This window comes from Tupaia chinensis, unplaced genomic scaffold (genome assembly GCF_000334495.1).
Source record: "Tupaia chinensis unplaced genomic scaffold, TupChi_1.0 Scaffold000117_2, whole genome shotgun sequence".
NCBI lineage: Eukaryota > Metazoa > Chordata > Mammalia > Scandentia > Tupaiidae > Tupaia > Tupaia belangeri.
This window is the reverse complement of record NW_006159583.1, coordinates 5,045,416-5,060,605: the sequence shown is the minus strand read 5'-3', so window position 1 is coordinate 5,060,605 and position 15,190 is coordinate 5,045,416. Positions and strand designations below refer to the sequence as shown.

The 15,190-nt window shown below is 39.0% G+C and overlaps 1 pseudogene; it reads left to right on the top strand.

The window, feature by feature from the left end:
* The first annotated feature begins 3,853 nt into the window (after positions 1–3,853).
* On the top strand, positions 3,854–4,719 carry LOC102482598 (39S ribosomal protein L35, mitochondrial-like; annotated as a pseudogene).
* Positions 4,720–15,190: the final 10,471 nt, after the last annotated feature.

The following is a 15,190-nucleotide window of genomic DNA, read 5'->3' as shown; positions in this document are numbered from 1 at the left end:
GTATATTTTACTGTCTGGGGGGCAAGAAATGACAGGATGGGAAGAGAAGAGAAGCAAGTGAGGGGGGATGATTGAAAACATTTGACTTGGCTTCAAATAAAAGTACATATTTCACACATATTTTTAAACCAACCCCAAAAGACAGCTTGACTTCGAACACACTGAACAGGAAGCCATTTACTGTTGGAATGCTTGCCGAACCTATCCAAAACATACACACTCTTAATACCCTGGGCTATCTAAAAAGGATTGGGGTAAAAATATTTAATTTATATGTGCAATCCTGCTTCCTGTTTTATTTTTTTCCTCCTTGCCAATTCTGTTTTCCAAACCTGGTGTAAAACGATAGGAAACCTATTTCATTTTACTCCCCACCCTTTATTGACCCAGCTGTACATTCTACCTCAATTTATAGCTCATACCTGGCTTGAAGACCAAAGAAAGAGAGGAAGGTAAAGAGGGATGTTAAACTCTTGTGGTTACTTGTGGCTAGAAAGGAATCTGGGTGGAGGAACGCTTGCTGTGGTGTTGATATCAAGGGAAGGGGGTGTGGAACGAAGGCTGGCCCCAGCTTTCAAAACGTGTGCATTCAGTCCTATGCAGTCAAAAAAGGTGAAAGGAAGGCTGAAAAGAAGAAGAAGAAAAGGAATTTTCAGAGTGTCAACTGATTGACTGGAGATACTGGAATCCAATTACATGGCAAAGAAACAGTTCCAGTAATAAAGAAAAATTTTACAATTTTTTTGGAGAGCAAAAAGAAAAAAAAAAGAAAAGCCCAAATAATTAAAAATAATAATTCAAGTAAAAGATTTTACACAACATTATGAACAGTGTTGGAGTGCTTTATAATTGGTTTAAGTTTAATGTTGAAGGTACATTCTTTTAGAATAAAACGAGTTCCAGATGGGTGTACCTTACACAGTATACACGTTACTCTTATTATTGTACTTTGCTTGCTTGAGAATGCTGAGTCAATGTGCAGTCAAACACACACTGAAAGAAAATCTGAGACCAAAGGAAGTCCAGCAAGTCTGAAGTTCATATTTTGAAATTTTTGAACTCAATCTAATTTCCCAGAAAACCAACCGCACTCTATGGAAACCTGTCATAGGAAGATTTTTATAACTGAGCAGTTTGTTTTAAATACATCAAAAGAAGGGAGAAAACCTGTAAATACCTGAACTCAAATAAGTATTTCAACACTGCCTCTTAAAATTGTGTAACAATTGTGTTTCTTTTTTAAAAATATGTTTATTTGTTCTGTGAGCAAAAGAGACAGCACCCCAAACACGGTTTCAATGCTGTGATCCACTCCCCACCTAAGTTGAGCTGGGATCATGGACACATGTGTGCCTGGTATACTCAGAGAGGCCTCTGGTCTTGAACTTGGAACCTTCCCATTTTGGCCAGACTCACAAATCGTCACATTTCACTGCTCTGCCACTGTCTGGCCCCTGTTACAATTTAAATTTCACATCAGGTCAACATCCTCAGTGGAATATCATCCTGTGAAATTTCACCTATCACCATTGACTTTACAGTGCTTCAATATCCAGGTAACTAGGTTATTTACACTTTTGTTTGAAGTTGAGAAAGGCAAGACAGCAAACCACCTTTGCACTGCTGAGGAAATACTCAACCATACAGTAATACAGGGTCTTTATTTGTTCTTAAACTAATTTTCGAAGTTTATAAGCAATAAATGTGATAACTTCAATTTAAACTTTGAATTTGGAAAGAAAGATTTTCTATTAACCTACAAATGTTGTATTGTCATGGGGGCACATTGTTTTCAACACAGCACAGTTCTATTTAAGACTACATCACTGAGTCCTATCCCTGTAACATATTTTAAACATTGCTTCCTATTTTTTTTTCAAGTTTCACTTTCTCTTTTTTTTTTCTCATAAGAGAAAGACACAGAGACAGAGAGAGGACACCCCAACAAAGTCTTGATGCAATGATCCACCCCTAGACAGCCTTCATGGTCACACACATGCCCAACAATATCAGAGAGGTTTTCAGATGTGAACCCAGAACCTTTTCATGTGGGTCACCCTTGTTACTGCTGAGCCACTGTCCAGCCCCCAAGGCTTCTTTTAAGGAAGGTGATAAAGGGGTCAGCAGATGTCATAGTGGACCACAGTTCGAGTCCTGGACCTCGTAGCTCAAAACTCATGCTGGATGTGTGTACATGCCCAAGATCCCCGGAGGAGAATGGAGGAAAGAAGGGGTTGTGGTGTGGCCATCCTCCCTGGGGGTGGGGGGGGGACGGGATGGTGATTTCTCACTTTCCTTCTCATTCTCTCTCTCTCTCCCTCTCTCCCTCTCTTTCCTCAGAAAGCCACATGCCCTATGGCAAAAACCTCTTAATAAAAAAAAAAAAAAGAAAAGAGATATGAAAGTAGATTTCTGATATAATGTCAAGGAAAACTAGAACGGGTGATGAGTTCTACTGCACAGCTCTTCTGTGTACTAGCCACCTATAACCATCATCATGAGAATTAAGACTGCTGCTATAAAACTCCCAAAAGTAATTTTCACCATACAATTTTATCTCCTGGAATATGTACCATTGCAGAAACACATCCAGTAATCGCGAATGGTGCAATCAGTGGCATATTGGTAAACCAGCACTCAGGTTAAGAGGCTGACTGTAGTCTTTGCTGATTTCTATGGCAAAAATGGTTCCATCCTGGTCAGTTTCAAGATACCAACTTGATGGTGTCACAAAACACAGGTATAAGTCAAACCCAACGCACTACTCAAACGACACACCCCCAAACCTAACAGAGTGTGTCAGAAGGGGATATCCATCCCTATGCTCTGACATCCTTCAGAGAAGACTGCTTTGGAGCCTACCTTCTTCCTTAACTTCCACTATACTCTCGCCTCCTAGTGTTAAAATCTAACTCCAATTCCCCTCAGACCACATTCTCTGATTAACTACTCCCACTGCTCTTGACTCAGACTTCAGCCACTAAAATATTCCCCTAATGCCCTGTTTCCAGTTCTCCTCCTTAGACAAGTACCCCTAACCCCAGAGGTTGGTGCTTGCTTAGGCTGGCTTGGCATTTTTGCTACACCCCTGACTTTTGATCTTTACAGCTGCAGTGTCTTTGTTCAGGGAGAAGGATCTACAGTTTGTCATGTTTTCATTTCTTCCTTCTACTAAGCTTTGTCCCTTCATCCTCCTCCTCATTTCCACAATGCAGTGTGGCCCTTCTGAGAGGTTCACTAAGTAGGAAAAACTATTTTCTACTTAAAATATTCATGCTCAGTGTTTTCAAATACAAAGGTCATTTCAGATCAAGAAATTTCTCAAACCCTTCCAAGTGTAAATGTAACTTTAATATATATTGCATCGTTAGAAAAGTCATGGCATATTTTCCTATGCAAAAATGTGTCATGAATTCTCTGATGATAAATATTTTTATTGGGTAACCAAAATGACCATAATTAGGAGACTTTTTTTTCTCTTTTTTTGGAGAGTTTTGTTTTTGTTTGTTTGTTTGTTTTTGCTGTAGGGCACGTGCGCTCACCAGACAGAGAGCGACAGAGAGACAGAAAGCGAGAAATCACTCCCCAGGGGAGATGGTCACGCCGCAATCCTTTCTCCTCCATTCTCCTCTCGGGATCTTGGGCACGCACGCACACGCGCCCGGCGTGAGTTTTAAGCCACCGGGTCCGGGACATGAGCTGCAGTCAACTACATGGGAGTCCAGTGACATAGCCATTATGCTAATTGCTTGTCCCTTAATTAGGAGACTTTTTAAACTAATTTATAATTAAATTTTGGATCACAAAGCCTCTCACACATTTGAAAAATAGCCTATATCTGGAGGGTGGCAAGATGGTGGCCTTCACCTTTGCTGGAGCTATTTAGTAGCTTCAGGAATCTTACAGCCCCTGAACATTTTGGCTTCTTCAGTCTATTGAAATTGTGCCAAGAATGCCTGTTGTAGTTCAGCTCTGCCCACAAGACATTTTAGTCATATTGAGACACCAGTTGTTTCCTCTGCTCCTAGATTTCTCACGGCTGTTAGAGACCTGACGTGTGGGCACACTGCAACAATCCCTAACAGAGTGGCATCCTTGCTTCCAGGTGCCCTAAAGCTGCCCCCAGTCAGAACTGTAACATACACCAGTCCACGGAAAGGCACAAGGAAGACTGAAGGCTGTCATCTCTAGGTTTCTTTGGCTTCATTGTGGTCTTTGGCTAAAGAGAAAACTGGTTATTAGAAAAAAACATGGAAAAAGAAAAACCTAAGAAAAAGTCACTTGAGGAAATTTGTGTTCTGCAATAAAATTCAGAGAAAACTCTTAGATAAAATAACATCTTTCTGGAGACCAGCAGTTGGCATAATGGCTATGTCGCTGGGCTCCCATATAGTTGACTGTGTTTTGAGTCCTGGACCCAGTGGAGCTCACACTGAGCATGTGAGTGTGTGTGTGTGCGTGTGCATGTGTGCCCAAGATCCCATGAGGAGAATGGAGGAGAAGGGATTGCAGCGTGGCCATTCCTCCTTGGGGGTGATTTCTTACTTTCTGTCTCTCTGTCTCTGTCTTTCTGGAGAGGGTGCATGCTCTATAGCAAAAAAACTCTCAAAAATCAATCAATCAATCAATCAATCAATAATATCTTTCTGGAAAAGGTGAAACTGGTATGCTGATAATCCTTACCAGAAGTACCGTGATTGAACAAACCTGAAAGTATAGATCTACAGTTGCACACTTTCCCAGTTACTATGTATCTTTGTGTACATGTCTTTGCAAAAATTAGTAAGTATAAAACTTTATGTAAATTTCACCTTCTATCTGACATGTAAATATACAATACCAACATTAAGTTTACAGAAGTTTTAAAACTTAATGGATTAAACATTCCCAAATCTGGTTAAAAAATAGAAAAACATGAAAGAAAGAAAGAGACAGAAAGAGAAAGAAAGAAAAAAGAAAGAAGGAGAAAGAGAAAGAAAGAAAGAAAGAAAGAAAGAAAGAAAGAAAGAAAGAAAGAAAGAAAGAAAACTAGCCTATATCTGACTAAATTAGATAAGGCATGTGATGGCTCACGTGGTATCTCTACACAATTGTACAAGATAAATGTCAGCTATGATCACTGTTGCTGATGTTCTTCGTCCAAACATACCACTTCATAGTCAGATTATTGAATGACTTTTCTCCTGCCCCTCTGCAACACACTGCAGTGGAAGTGACCATTCCACAACCTTCATCCAATCAGGTCATAAAATCCAAATTTGTTTACTCTTTCCAGTGTTTTCCCACAAACAGGAATAAAATACTCAAGCAGACAAAGTCCTGCACAATCTGGCCCCTGCCTAACTTTCTTTCTGATCTTCAGATTAAGCTTCTGGTCTCCACTGGAGGCCTTGTTCTCCTCTACCTGCAATATTCTTCCCCAGATCTCCCTTTTCGGTCATTAGAAATTGATTTAAATGACACCACTGTAGAGAGGACTTCTCTAAGCACTGTATTTAAATAGCCATTCAGTCACTTTCTATTCTTTACATTATTTTAATCCTCTATGTACTAATATTATCCTTATTTGCTATTTCTATTGTTTACTTATTCATTTATGATATATTTCTTGTACACCATTGTATTCTATTTTATTTTATTTTATAATTATTTTATTTTATTTTATTTTATTTATTCATTTTTTTTTTAATTTGACCAGAGAGAGATAGAGGGTGAGAGTGAGAGAGAGAGGAAGTGAGAAAGCAAGCCACCAGATTCAGGACTCGAACTCTGGTCGGCTATGTGGGAGTGTCCAGAGTCTTAACCACCACACCATCTGCTGGTCCCCTTTTTTAATTTTTTTTAAACTTTTCAGAAGGTACTTGTGCTTGCCAGAGAGAGATGATATGGGGCGAGGAGTAAGAAAGCACACCTCCCCATAGGGGATTGTTATGCTGCAATCCCTGCTTTTCAGTTCCTCACTTCTTTTGGGATTTGGGCCATGTATGTACATATGCCCAATGTGTTTCTAAGGCTGCCATGTCCAGGGCTTGAACCAGGCAGTCAGTCATAGGGGATCCAATGGCTTTACCACCACACCACTAGCTGGCCCCCACTAATTCTTGCAGCACTTAATTTGCAAAACATCTGCCTTTTTTTAGCCTTCAACCAATACAAATGATATGTATGCATTGTTGCATATTCCTTGCAATGAATCCTTGAATTTATCCCATCTATGACTCTCTTCATCACGTATTTCCTCAGAAATCTAACAAATCATAATCTTCACTCAGATATTTAAAACAGAAGGCAATGACATCTATGGGGCAGACATTTCTAGTTAGTTCCTAAGGCGAGTCTAGCCAATAACCATCTCCCACAGTGGGCAGTCATTTGCCTTACTTTTTTCCAGGCTTAAATCTCAAATGCTAACTTAAGCAACACTGAACTGCTGATGAGCAGATGCTTCTATAAGCTAAAGAGCAAATTGTTTCTCCAAGGGTATAAGATGCTGCTTCCAGATGACAATGAACTCCTTTCTTCAGCAAACCCCTAGGAACACCTGAAGCACATTATAGTGGAAACATTGCCACAGGAAATGGCGCCTAAGATGTCTCATACTTCTTATCACCCTAGTACGAAAAAAGAATGACAATAGGATTTCTAGCCTTGCCCCTGTGGGAGACTACAATCTATGACAAAACAAAACTATGATGTCCCAAAGTGCTTTCTAAGAAAATCACCTGTAAACTTCTGAAGATGAGCCTAAAGGTAGACAAAAGATAACGCAGAGGTGCCAAGAGATGCTGGAACAGTGAGAACTATTGATAGACTTCCCAGCATATACAGTAGAGGCAGGTACAGAAAAAGGAAGTCGGGGAAGATCTGAGGACTTTGCAGGTATAGTTACTGACTCAAAGGAGAGGTAACATTATAAGAACAGATATATTGAAATCTACCATAGAAAGTTATAATATTAAAGCAATGTAGTATACAGAAGCAAAAATAAACATGCCCGAAGAGAACGTAATACATGGTTCAAAAATAACACTTAGGGGTCAGCCCCAGAGCACAGTGGTTAAGCACTCCACAAAGGACGTTAGATACCACATGGCCAACCAGAGTTCAAGTTCTGGCCCTGAAGTCATGAAAAACACAGAGGGCTCACAAACCCAGCATCCTGATGCAATGCAGAATTGTAGGAAAAAGGAAAGATTGAAAAAGGATTGCAGCCTGGCCAGGCCCCATTGGGTTGTTTCTCACTTGCCTTCTCTGTCTCTCTCCAGTGAGCACATACACCCATGGCAAAACAAACAAACAAACCAAAACAAAAACCTGTCTATAGCCATTGCTATCTTCCTTCAATTATAATTTATTGCCATGTTTAAAAAGCAAACATACCTCTTCAGTTTGTCCCATGGAATTTAGATCCAGCTCGGGCTTCTAAACCAATTGAAAAATCTTACTGCATAGAACCTGTTTTTCTTTGAAGCCTAAAACTATTGGAGACAGATCAAACATGTACAGTTATACATATAAGCCACTTCTCTATAAAGTGAACACACATTTACATATATTATCTCACTTTATCCTCATATTCCTTTGAGGTAATAAAGATGCAAATCCCTAGGCCATTAGGAGGCTTTCGAAATAAAGTCAAATTATTACTTATGAAAAAAAAAAAAAAAAAAAACTCAAGTATTGAAGCTATTCACATACCACAGAGTTTCAAAGGCTAAAAGCTGACCACGAGGAATCAAAAGCAATGCACAAGTAAATGAATGCAGGAATTATGGTTAAGGCAGATTGCTATTTGGGGTCTGGCTAAATGATCTGCAATACAGCGGTGGCAATGCTAGAATGATCTTCTCATTCTACCCAGGAGAATTTTGTTTTATATATCCTGAATGCAAATTGTTTATTTATTTTTTCCAGGGACTCTTTTTGTCCTTGTCAAACCCACTTTCCTTAAAAATCCCTCTCTAGCCCCTGAATCACTGCACTAGAGTTTTTAATCCATCAACCAATTAAACGCAGGAGTGGACCCGTGGGGACCCAGACGTGATTGGACCACCAAGGAAGACTACAAGTGTCAATAACTGAGTTAGCCAATGATGGCCTTTAGTGTGCCCAGAAACCAAACAGAAACAGTGCTAATTTTAACTTCACCTGATCGGGAATATAGACAGTGGCTTCATGTTTCTTTCCTCCCCACCTGAAAAAAACTAGGAAGGCAAATCGATGAAGGAAAGAGGGTCTGAGTAGATGAGTCCAGTTTTACTGTGAGCACAGATCTAATTCCTCCACTTCCTTCCTTAACCTCCAAATTTCAATGGTTTCTCTATCCCGTAGGTAATAAATTTCAAACTACCTTTAAAATACCTTCCGTAGTCTGACTTTTCTCTTCTTTCTCAAATTAATGTATTACAGGTACAGTTTATACCTACACGAGTATGAGGATATCCCAGGGAGTATCCTGCCCCACTCTGCCTATGAACATGTGCCTTTTCCCCTGGCACATGCTTCCCTCACTTCCGCCAATTGCATATAACAAAAGTAATTCTAATCATTTACTGAGCTCCACTGTATGGCAGGTACTGTTCTAAATACTTAATATCTGCCATGCTACATGAGCCTCGCAATAATCCTGTGATGTTATTTTTTTCCTATTACAAATGTCATTTTGATCATTCATCTAATGTGAAAAAGTATAAGCACTCAACCACAAAACAAACAATACGACTCAAAAATGAGAAAAGAGGAACCAGCATATGGTGTCATAGTTACACTGCTGGACTCCCACATAGTCAACCATGGTTCAAGTCCTAGTCCTGGAGGCTTAAAACTCAGTACTGGGCACATGTGCAGGCATGCCCAAAATCCCAAGAAGAGAATGGAGGAGAAGGGCTTGCGGTGTGGTCATCTCCCCAGGGGGATGATAATCCCACTGTCTCTCTGGCTAGCGCACATGACTTATAGCAAAAATCTCTGTCAAAAAAAAAAAAAGCAAAGGAGTTGAACGGATATTTCTCCACAGAAGATAAACATGTGACCAACAAACATATGCAAACATAGGAAAAGATGCTCAACATCAATAAATAATAGGGAAATGTGGAATTATAAAACCCCCACCTTGTAGGTAGGAGTATAAAATGATATCACTTCTGTTGAAAATAGTATGGTGGTTCTGAAAAAACTAAACACAGCATCACCATAGGGTCCAGCAATGCAAATTCTGGATATGTACATGAAAGAACTGAGATCAGGGACTTGAATAGGTAATTGTGTACTGATGTTCCTAGTAGCATTATTCACAGTAACCAAATGGTGAAAACAACCCAAACTGCCCATCAATGGATAAATGGACAAAAGAAAATTTTCATATACACATACAATGGAATATTTTATAATGTTTATTTATATCGTTGGTGAGAGGGAGATACAAGACCTTCAGCAGGGTCTCGTGCCATGATCCCCTGTAGCCTTGCCAGTCAGCCAGGATCATGGGCATGCATGAACACCCTGTGTTTGCAGGTCAGCCTGAGAACTGAACCCCAGTCTTGCATACAACTTCTAGCATTGTAGAAAAGTGCACTATCATCAAGCCACTGAATCTGTACCATTATACAATGGAGTATTATTCACCTCTCAAAGAGAATGAAATTCTGATACATGTCACAATGTGAATGAATCTTAAAACATTATATTAAGTGAAATAAGCCATACATAAAGGGTCAATTAGTGTATGATTCCACTTATATGAGATACCTAAAATAGCTAAATACACAGAAATAGAAAGTAGAACAGTGGTACCAAGGCCTAGGGGAGGGAAGGATGGGAAGCTGTTATTCAACAGATACAGAATTTCAGTTTAGAATGATGAGAAAGTTCTAGAACTGGTCAGTGATGATGGTTGCACAATAATGTGAATATTCTTAATGCCACTAAACTATACATTTAAAGTGGTTAAAATGGTAAATTTCATAATGCTAAGTACATCTTACCACACAAAAAATTGTGAATGACCAGAGCCAGAGGTGGCATAGTGGTTAAGGCCCTGGACTCTTACATGGCTGATGACAGTTCAAGTACCAGACTCAGTGACTTGAAAATCACCTCGGTATGTGTGCAAGCACGCCTAAAATCCTGAGAGGACAATAGAGGAGCAGGGATTCCATGTGACCATCCTTCTTGAGGGGTGATTTCTCACTTTCCCTCTCTGGCAAGTGCCTGCCCTATGGCAAAAGTCTTAAAAAATAGCAAATGACCATAAATTTGATGATGAAAGCCAGGAGGATAAAAGAGTATGTTTTAACTATTCAGAAGGAACTTCCATGTTTTCACTCTATTCTTCATCATATAGACAGAGCCTTTGAGTGTATAGTATTAATGAACATAGCAGACTCTCTAATAGGTTTTTATAAGGATTTTCTACAATAAATTATTATGAAGAAACCAGACAGATGTTTTATGTTTAATGAAAGATTATATGGTGCTTTAGATTTTATAATCTACTTTACAGAAGTAGAACCTCAAAAACTCAGTTGCTCAATTATCTTTTCTGCATTTAGAAGGCTCTACTTCCTTTTTTGACAGACAACTTTCACTGCAGTCTTTTCCTTAATTCATTTGGGTACAAGAGGTCATATGTGTTTATCTGAATTCTCCCTCCTGGGACAAAACACCAACAAAACTGTATACTTTCAAAATGAGCTACGATGTGCTTCTTCCTACATGGAAAAATACTGTCCTAATAGTGCATAGGACATTCCCAAGAGGGGAAAGACTTTTCAACTAAATAAGCACTCAAATGGGATGAAAGGAGCATAGTCTTTGATTTTTATGCAGACTAAATAAAGAGCTCAATTTCTGAGGAATTCTCCAAAAAAATTTTGCTTATCAGCATAAATCAACCTATTTTTATTATGAAAGTGTCCACTTGATCTATTTAGGGTAAAAATTCAAAAAAATTGGCAATAAATGCTATGATAGCACTGGTAATCATCACTAATGATACAATGATCACTATCTCATTTTTAAAAAGAAAGGGACCAGCAGTTGGCCTAATGGCTATGCCGCTGGACTCCCATGTAGCCGACCGCGGTTCAAGTCCTGGACCCAGTGGCTTAAACTCATTCTGGGCACGTGTGCGTGTGTGTGTCCAAGATCCTGAGAGGAGAATGGAGGAGAAGGAATTGCGGTATAGCCATCCCCACTTGGGGGTGATTTCTCACTTTTTGTCTCTCTGTCTCTCTCTGTCTTTCTGGCAAGTGCTCACTCCCTATAGCAAAAACCTCTAAATAAAAACAAGATTTTGACATTTGATAAAAAGTGGAAAAATATGGAAGATTTACTGCTGAGTGAAGCAAGCCAGACTATGAAAGAGAGACCAACTATCTATATTGTAATGGCAGAAACTGAAAGACCAAAGGATTTAGAAGCATGGAAAATGGTGAGAGATACTGAAGATAGCATGAGAAGAGAAGGGGTTGAGTATGAGGAAAAAAAATTAAGGAGAAAGATAAAGACAAAACCATTTACAGGACACAGAAAAGGATTATCATCTGTTGATGACAATGTGTATAGTATCCTGAACCGGACTAGCATGAAGTGTATTCATGTTGGGTAAATTCACTTTATAAGCTAAGTGATGTATGCTGATTGCACGTATAAAATAAATTAAAATTTAAAAAATAATAAAAAGGGAACAAATAGAGAGGCATGACATTCGTGGGACACAGATATGTTTTATTATCTGCTGATGATGACGTGTATAGTATTCTCAACTGGATTGTTCTGAGAACTATTTCATGTTGGGTAAAGTCTTTTTACAAGCAAAGTGAGAAATAGTGATTGACTGTTTAAGAAAATAATTGGAACAATAATAATAATCGAGAAAAATAATGGAAAGCTATTGGAGGATGAAATGGGGATTTTAATGTCTCTGTATTGACTGGCATGCATGGTATTCCTTCTAGAAAGAGAAATGTAATATACTGTTAAGTTATATGTGATTCAATGTAATATAAAGAAGATTATGATGATAGTAAATAAATAAATAAAAATAATAAAAAGGAAAAAATCTATTGCAATAATTAAAAACAATTCTCTTCTCTTTTATAGAAGACTATAAATGGAGTAGGAGTATATAAAAGCATCTTACTTTCATATCTTTCAGGTCACATAGACCTTTAAAGGAGACCTTAAACCTATGAGAATAAATAATTAAGAATATCTTGCCCAAAATTTGGTAGTTCTTGAAACTTAATTTTTGAAAATTAATTTATTATATTTATTTCTTCAAGGAAACAGGGTGCGAGACAGGAACTTGCAACAGAGTCTTCATGCCATGGTCCACCCCCAGTCTCAGCCAGTCCAGATCACAGGCATTTACATGCACACTTGGTGTCTTGTACCTTACTTTTAAGTAGAACATAAAAGCATTGAAATTAAAAGCATTATAGCTAATGTCTTTAGAATGAAAATGAGAAGAAAAAAAGGAATTTCTGAACATATGAGTGTCAAAATAGAGAGGGGAAAAAGGTAGGGTTATTGTTGAGGAAAAATACATCTTTGGCAGTCCACACTCAGAATGGGACACCTGAGAGGCTAATGAGTAAATTCATTATTAGCATGTGTGTAAATACCCAAGATCTAATGAACTGAAGCAGTGGTCCCCAATCTTCCTGGCACCAGGAATCAGCCTTATGGAAACAATTTTCCTAAAAATGGGGTGGGGGGGTGAAGGGAAGCCAGCAGGGGATTGGCCCTAGGATGACCCAAGCATACCTTATCCACCATGCACCCCATTTCAGCCACTACCACAGTACAACATACAATGAAACACTCACACAATAGAGTCTGTACTCCTATAAGAATTCTATACCATAGTTGATCCAACAGGAGATGGAATCTTGGTAGCAATGTGAGTAATGGGGAGTGGCTGCAAACACCAAGGAGGCTTCTCTGCTTGCCTGCCACCCACCTGCAATTGTATAACCAGGTCAGGGGGGTGAGGAGGTGGTGACTGACCATGGAACAACACTGCTCTATGGCCCACGAGTTGGGGACCCTTGAACTAGAGGACTGAAGAAGCTCACAATATATCTAGTCCCTGTGAAGGGTTCTCATCTTTCTCCTTCTCTTTCTTTCTCTCTTATCTGTGCACACACTATCATGAATAAAGGGGAAAAATTTAATTCAATTTTCACCTAGTGGCAGTATCACCCGCATATACTCTCAAACTATGTTCCGTTTGATTCTTTTTATTTGCTACCAATGTGACCTTGGAAAAGTTATTTCATCTTCTTGTAGCATAATTTTTAATAACCTTTGAAAGATGATACTTTCTTAATCTGGTTATTAGGAGGCAAGAGTGAATTAATACACATTATGTACTTAGAACTATATTTGGCACATGGAAACATGCAATCAAGTACATGTACAACTAAGAAATAGTAAGAAATTAGTTTCGTTTACTAAGCTAAGATTTTAATTTGACGTAAGACATCTTTGGGAGTGAAGGCATGGAATTAACTTTCAGGGAATTTATGTAGAATTTTCTTTTGGAAATATTAAGAAAGAAATAGCTATCTCTCTTTTCTGGATGACTTAAAATTCACCAGCTTTATTAATTAAGTGAATCATATTAATTAATTGAGCTCTATTATACCATTTCAATACATATATTAATGATCAGGGTCTTAAGATGGTATCTTTATAACCTTCCTGTTGGAGGCCCCATGAAGATTTTGCTTCAGTGCACCCCTTATACCTAATATGATTTTTCAGGAAATGGATAGCATTTGAATACAGGAAAGGACTGATGGTTTCCAGTGCCTTTTGCGGTTTATATAATATTGCCGTGGTGGGTCAAGGCCAGGCCTACTCTAGCTAGATGGCAGTGAGAAGGAAACCACCGTAGCATGTTAAATGGAGTATAGCAAACAATTCCTGATATGGCCCACATTTTATGAGTGTTAACAGCCCTTCCCCAGCCATTAGTACATAAGGTAGAAGTCTGTGTTAACCTCACTCAAAGGAGTTCATGAAACAAGGGCAGTTTTGTTGCCCTTGTGACCTACTGAGTATATAGGAGGCTGCATTGACCCTTCCACTGACCCTCTGCCTAACACATCACCGTGTCAAAGAGTCCATCTATTCACTTGTGTTTTCACAGTATCTGATACATTGCTTGGATTGCAAGTAACCTAAAGGGAATGAACTTGAACAAGTAGAAGTTCTGCCAACCCAGACCGACTCTTTGCTAGTCTGTTCTAGTTAAGAACGGGTCATTCCAACTAGAGATGTAAATTACAGCCTATTTAAGTTTAGAAAGTCACATACATACCAGTCCCTGACATGCCATTTCAATAATAGCTGAACAGTATTAACAAGAGGGCAGTTAGGAAAAAGCAGCCTATTATGTTTGTGTCACCCAGGTTCCCACTATGTTGTTTACAAATTCTTCATTTTCTCCAATAACACCAAAATTAAGCAAATGCAAGCTTAGTTATCAGAAACCAATCCCCTCTTTTGAGAATATCTCTAATTTTTAAAGGTGCTTTCTTTATCTATGGAAAAAGCCATCCCCCACCACTCATATATCACGTATTATGCGGCAGCAAAGTGCCAAACCCTGTAAAAGGCATGATATCCTTCTATATTACTTACTGGCTTCACAATCTACACTCCAGTTGGCTGCAATAGCTAGAGGCTGTCACCCGAGATTTTTCTACACTTGGAAGTGGTCCAGTAAGAAACCCTTCGCATCAAGATTGTTAATCAGGGTCAGCAATACCTCCTTGAGAACAGCCATGTTCAGGTAACATTTTACCATTCCAGTGATAGCATGAAGGGGACATAATACAGAGAAAGCAATCCCAAGAATGCCATAAATTCCAAGGGAATCAGAGTGCCTGCCTATTCACGCCCTGACAATCACAGCCTGGGAGCCCAGAGCCTGTCTTTTTGGTCCTGCCTTGGACCTTTAGTGGCCCATGTTCCTGAAATTAACCTATGAAAGGGGCATTATACTCACAATTCATGGGGCAGACCTGGATCAAATTTCTATTCAGACCCAAACTGAAAAACTCTGAACTCCCTCCCCTCTACCCATCCTCTCCCCTTTTTAAATTGCCAGAACAATAACAAACAATGCTTTTCTTGGTATTATTTCATCTTGTTTCTCTGCCCTCTCCCAAGTCTAAAA